This window comes from Myotis nattereri (assembly GCF_964212035.1).
Source record: "Myotis nattereri genome assembly, chromosome: 5".
Lineage (NCBI taxonomy): Eukaryota > Metazoa > Chordata > Mammalia > Chiroptera > Vespertilionidae > Myotis > Myotis nattereri.
The window spans coordinates 49,035,804-49,043,009 of record NC_138080.1 but is presented as its reverse complement, the minus strand read 5'-3'; positions in this window follow the sequence as shown (position 1 = coordinate 49,043,009).

Genomic DNA, 7,206 nt, shown 5'->3' with positions numbered 1-7,206 from the left:
TGGAAATTCTACAATTAGAAGGAATGAGAAAAGCACACTGAGACTCAGAGGAGGTGTGGAAGTAAAGTGCAGAGGTACAGAGGCGCACGCGGAAAGAGCTGGCAACTGAGGACGCAGTTGTCTTTTTTAATCGGGAGGGAGACACAAGCTCCCGACTGCTCTGAACTCCAGTTCCGGGTGAGTCTCTGGGGACGCAGACTCATACAGGGAGACTCTGGACTGTCTGGCATCAGGCGGAACTTGAGGGCAGCTTTCTCTCAGAGGTGCTTGCAGCAATTATCGCGGGAAACTGAGACCCAGGGCCTCTTAGGGCAGGGGCGAGGATCAGCCATAGCTGTTTGCTCCGCTCTGTTGATTCCTTGAGACCCTGTCCAACCCAACCTATGCACAGAGGCTTTTGCATATGAATGGCTTGGCACTTCGCAATCTAAAATTACCTAAAAACTTCAGCTAGGTCAGAGAGACCCAGAACATCCAAAACAAGGCCCAAGGCCCCACAGCAGCTTGCATTACTTCACAGCTGGGCCTCATCTGGGCACCTCCAAACCCCAAACAAAGAAGAGGAATCTGCAGATCTCTCCATAGCTCCTGCTGGGTAGCCTCAGGCAGAGGCTAGATTAGCACCTCCTTAGAGATCCAAGAGCCAGTGTACCCAGTGGTCAGAGTGGGACCATCCAGATTACAACTCCTCAGATCCATAAGGGACACACTCAGGGGGCAGATTCAGTGAGCACCAAAGCCCCACTGAAGCAAGTCTTGCCCCAGAAGGGTGTCTCCAGCACAGAAGTTCTCCCACTGCAGACACAGCTGATTCTCACAGCCAATTGGCCTGGAGGTTAATTCCTCCCAGTGATACCTACAACAATCAAGGCTTAAGTACAACAAGACTGTGCACAAAGCCCGCAAAGGAGTGCACCAAGATTGTCCACCTCAGGTAATTGGGGAGGCTGAGCCACTGGACCCTATAGGACACCTAGCACAGAAAGCCACTCTATCAACACAGGGAAGTATAAAAAATGCGGAGACATATAGGTCACAGCTGAAAGAAATGGAGGAAAGCAAACTACTGGATATAGAGTTCAAAACTACGGTTATAAGGTTTTTCAAGAATTTTCTAGAAACCGTCAATAAATTTAGTGAGATCCTCGATAAATCTAGTGAGACCCTTGAGGATATGAAAAAGGACCAACTAGAAATTAAGCATACACTGACTGAAATAAAGAATATTATACAGACATCCAACAGCAGAATAGAGGATCGCAAAAATCAAGTCAAAGATTTGAAATATGAAGAAGCAAAAAACACCCAATGGGAAGAACAAAAAGAAAAAAGAATCTAAAAATATGAAGATTGTGTAAGGAGCCTCTGGGACAACTTCAAGTATACCAACCTCTGAATTATGGGGGTGCCAGAAGAAGAGAGAGAGCAAGATATTGAAAACCTATTTGAAGAAATAATGACAGAAAACTTCCCCTACCTGGTGAAAGAAATAGACTTACAAGTCCAGGAAGGGCAGAACCCCAAACAAAAGGAATCCAAAGAGGACCACACCAAGACACATCATCATTAAAATGCCAAGGACAAAAGACAAAGAGAGAATCTTAAAAGCAGCAAGAGAAAGACAGTTACCTACAAGGGAATACCCATTCTACTGTCAGCTGATTTCTCAACAGAAACTTTGCAGGTCAGAAGGGAGTGGCAAGAAATATTCAAAGTGATGAATGCCAAGAACCTACAACCAAGATTACTTTATCCAGCAAAGCTATCATTCAGAATTGAAGGTCAGATAAAGAGCTTCACAGATAAGAAAAAGCTAAAGGAATTCATCACCACCAAACCAGTATTACATGAAATGCTGAAAGTTATCCTTTAAGAAGAGGAAGAAGAAGAAAAAGGTAAAGATGCAAATTATGAACAACAAATACACATCTACCAACAAGTGAATCTAAAAATCAAATGAATAAATAATCTGATGAACAGAATAAACTGGTGAATATAATAGAATCAGGGACATAGAAAGGGAGTAGACTGACAATTCTCGGGAGAAAGGGGTGTGGGGGGGATGCGGGAAGAGACTGGAAAAAAATTGTACACCTATGGATGAGGACGGTGGGGGTAGGGGGGTAAGGGCAGAGGGTGGGCTGGGAACTGTGTGGAGGGGAGCTATGGGTGGGGAAAAAGAGGAACAACTGTAATAATCTGAACAGTAAAGATTTAATTAAAAAAGAAAAAAAAACTTGTTAGATTTTGCTATTGATTTTTTTTTTTTTTTTTTTTTTTTACATTTTCTTTATTTGCAGTTCTGTTACTGTGGACATTCAGGGAGCACTGGGGAGTCTCCCTCATTGGCCAAGAATATGTAGAGTGGGGTTCCTCCATTGAGCACACCAAAAACTAGAAAGATGAATAAGCAGGAGCCCAGCATGCCAAAAGCTAGTAAGATAATTGGATAGGAAAAAAAAAAAAAAAAAAAGCCGTTTTCTCCCTATTTGTATAAAAACCCAGGCTTGAGCAGGAAGGGGGAATGGTCTTTGAGATGGGAATCCACCATTCTCCCAATTTGCAGCACCTGAATACTTCTCTTCCATTTTGCATCAGCACCTGTCTCACAGTTTTTGTTTGTTTTGTTTTGTTTTGTGACAGGCAGCTGAACCTACATTTTTTTTTTAATATATTTTATTGATTTTTTACAGAGAGGAAGGGAGAGAGACAGAGAGTCAGAAACATCGATGAGAGAGAAACACCGACCAGCTGCCTCCTGCACATCTCCTACTGGGGATGTGCCCGCAACCCAGGTACATGCCCTCGACCGGAATCGAACCCGGGACCTCTCAGTCCGCAGGCCGACGCTCTATCCACTGAGCCAAACCGGTTTCGGCGCAAACCTACATTTTAAATTACTTATTAGCCAAGGCCAGTTCCTTCTTTCTACATGTGTGTATGTGTACAAATACATATATTCTTTTAGAACTATGTTTTTGCCATTTTGTATAGATTCCATCAACTAGTATATTGAACCATGACCTGGTAATAAATATCATTCTTTGTTAATGGCTTATTTCTAAGTGTTTAGATAATATATTGTGGTGGTATACTGACATATGAACTCACATATTTTATGTTGCTCCACTGTCAACATAAAGTATAATTTAGATTTTCCTTTAGAATTTTGGATATATGACATTACAACTATGAGTCCAAAATCATTTTAATTTATTTACATAGACCATAAACAACACCTACCTATTATCTGCATCTCTACCTATCTGCTCTGCCATTCCTGGTGTTATATGAATTTGTGCTCCTCTTACTGCCAGTCACCTATAGTTATGCAATCGATCCAGTTACTTCTCAGTTTTGCAGAGATGTTTCTTCATAAATACTCCTTTCCTCCTGCATCACCAAATCACTCGATTATTTCTATCAATGTACAAAAGCTAAAATATAATCCTTCCTTAGAAATAATCCATCTACCCCACATGTCTCTACTTCCCTTTATAGAAAAACCTCCTGAGACTTGTTAATGCAAATTATATTAACTTCATACCTTTTTATATTTTCCTTGGGCGTTTTTCAAACAGGAACTAATTTTTCTTATTGCTTCAGTAAATAACTTTTTTTAAAAGGCCACTGATGACATCCATGTTGCAGTTTAACTGATCATTTCTTAGAAAGTAAATGACTTGAGTTATCTACTGCGCTAGATGTAGTTGGTCAACACTTTTTTTTTTTTTTTTGGTCAACACTTTTTATTGAAACACTGCTTTCACTTATTTTTAAAGGTTCTACTATCTTTTGGTTCTATATTTACATATTTGGTAACTTATTCTCAGCCTCCCTGCTGATTTCTTCTCATCTTCTAAACCTTTAAATTTTTATATGTTCCAGGCCTCAGTCCATGGACATATTCTTTTTACAGCTATTTTTATTATCTAAGTTATTTTTATTCATTTCATATTCTAAGAATATATATGTGATAATTAACACTGAGTGTATGTCCCCAAATAAGATTTCTTCCAAGAACTTGAGATTTGTGTGTTCAACTGGCTACTGATATCTCCACTTGGATGAATAACTGGTTTCTCAGGATTGGGTTTCCAAAAGCAAATTCCTTGATCCTACTTTTGGGCTCTTTTTTCCAATATGATGACCACCAAGCCCATTTACCCAGGCCAATAGCTTTGGTCCCTTTTTCTCTTAGAATAGCCATTCCATTGTTAAATCATGTAATCTCTATCTTCAGCATATATACAGAGAACTAATAAGAAAGTATGCCAAGGTTATAAGATAAAAGATTAACATACAAAAGTTACTTACTGTCCTATATACTAGTAATAAATAATTCAAACTTGAAATAAAAATATATAATTAAGACTAGCACAAAAATATGAAATACTTAGTCATATACCTAACAAAATACATATAGACTCTGTCAGTGGAAAATATAATAAAACAAATATCTAGATTAGTAGAGAAATTTTCCAGGGTCAAAAATTGGAAGATTCAATCTTGTTAGGATGCCAGTTTGTAACAGTTGATCTATAGATTAAATACAATCCACATCAAAATCCAAGAACCCTTTTTGTAGATATTGACACACTCTTTCTAAAGTTTACATAGAAAGATCAAAGACTTAGAATAACCAACACCGATTGTGAAAAAAAGAACAAAGTTGGCAGATTTATGACATTAATATCAAGACTTACTGTAGAGCAACCAGTTATCAAAACAAATCAGAATAGACAGATCAGTAGAGCATAATAGATATATCATATGAAGAGACCCACACACTTATAGTCAAATGATCTTTGATGAAGGAGTAAATAAGCTAGTTAGAGAAAGACAAGTACGATATGATTTCACTCAGATTTGGAATCTAATGAACAAAATGAATTAATAAGCAACGTAGAAACAGACTCATAGATAGAAAGCAGGCTGACAGCTGTCAGGGGGTTGGGATTGGGGGTCTGACTGGGGGAGGTGGGAGGGTTGAGCAAAAAAACCCAACTACTCATGGACATGGACAGCAGCATGCTGATTTTTAGGAGGGTTGGTAAGAGGAAGGGGGCTAGAGGAAGGTATGGGGAGATAAACAGTAATGGGAGGAGATGATTTGGGGTGGTATGGTGTAAAAATGATGTGTTGTGGAATTGTGTACCTGAAACTTGTATAATTTTGTTAACCAGTGACACCCAAATAAATTCTATAAAAAGGAAAAAAAAAAAAAGAAATAGATATGCTCAACAGCATTTGTTATCAGGGAGTTGAAAATTAAAACAGCAATGAGATACCACTAGCATACCTGTTAGAATGGCTAAAACCAAAAAGCTAACAATACCCTAATTTTAAAAAAGTTAACATTATCAAATGCTGGCAAAAATGGAGAATTCCAGAAGTTGTCATTAATTGCTGTTTGGAATACAGAGTCAAACAGCTGCTTGGCGATTTTTATAATGCTAATGATAGCCTTCTCTTATGATGCAGCAATCATACTCCTATGTATTTAACCAACTGCTTTGAAAATTAATGTCCCCCAAATTGCACATGGCTGTATATAGCAGCTTTGCTCTTAATCATCAAAAACTGGATGTGACCAAGATGGTTTATTAAATTTATGTACTAAGTGAAATTTAAATTCATAGAGGACTTAAGCCTGAAGGGATAAGCTTACTAAGGATCTTTTTAAAAATATATATATTTTATTGATTTCAGAGAGAAAGGAAGAGGGAGAAAGAGATAGAAACATCAATGATGAGAGAGAATCATTGTTTGGCTGCTTACTGCATACCCCACACTGGGGATCTAGCCCGCAACCCAGGCATATGCCCTGACCTGGAACCAGACCCTTACTTCCTGGTTCATAGTTTGACACTCAACCACTGAGCCACGCCAGTAGGATAAGCTTAGTAAGGATCTTAATTTACAAGTCAGGATTTTGTTTGGCACTTGCTGGTAAAGTGTTGTCCTTTTGGAATTTTGTCTCTGACCTCTTATTCCTGTAGCTGAGACTTCAATTCATAGCCACGCACTCCCCAAGTGCTGGGCTATCTGTTAGCTTCCTGTTTAGACTTGTGAATATTATATTACTTACCTCCTACACCCACAGCTTTAGCCTATGTTTGGATTCTACATCATCTGCCTAATGTCTGTATACATTTAATCTCAACATGCTTCTGGAAATGTTTATGATACTGCTTAGCAAGCTTCAGTTCTCTCAGCAATGGCATTTTAAAAAATCTTTATTGTTGAAAGTATTACCTATGTCCCCTTATTTTCCCCATTGACCCCTTCTAGCCCACCCCTGCTCCTCATCCATGCCTGCACCACACTGTTATTTGTGTCCATGGGTTATTCATAAATGCATATAACTTCTTTGGTTAATTTCTCCCAGTTATAGAAATGTACAATATAAACTTTACTTTGTTAGTTTAATATTAAATTCAGAAAGTTTCATGAGTTAGGCAGTGTAATTGATGAATAATTATGGCATTGTTCTGCTGAAAAAATATTCTAATTTTCAAGCAATTGATATGCAGACACTTTTTGTAAAATAATAACTTTATAATTTGGAAAGTGCCTCTTTGGTTACATTGTAGTTCTCCATTCAATAATTTAATAAAAAAGTTTCTTCCAGGCTATGTTCATAGATTATATAATTACTAGAGGCCTGATGCATGAAAATTTGTGCACTCAGGGTGGGGGAGGTCCCTCAGCCTGGCCTGCACCCTCTCACAGTCTGGGACCCCTTGGGGGATGTCCACCTGCTAGTTTAGGCCTGCTCCCTGGGGGATTGGGCCTAAGCTGGCAATCAGACATCCCTCTGTCAGCCTGGGAGCTTTGGGGGATGTCTGACTGATGGCTTAGGCCCGGAGTGGGCCTAAGCTATCAGTTGGATTATCCTTAGCACTGCTGAGGAGGTGGGAGAGTACCCCTCCACCACCGCTGCACTCGCAGCCTTTAGCCCAGCTTGTGCCTGAGCGGAGCTCTCCCTGTGGGAGCGTACTGACCACCAGGGGGAAGCTCCTGTGTTGAGCATCTGCCCCCTGGTGGTCAGTGTGCATCATAGTGACCGGTCCTTCCTGGTTCCAATATTAGGGTCAATTTGCATATTACCCTTTTATTACATATAACACTAGAGGACTGGTGTCCGAGATTCATGCAGTCGAAGGGAGAGCCCCTCAACCCAGCCTGCATCCTCTCACAGCC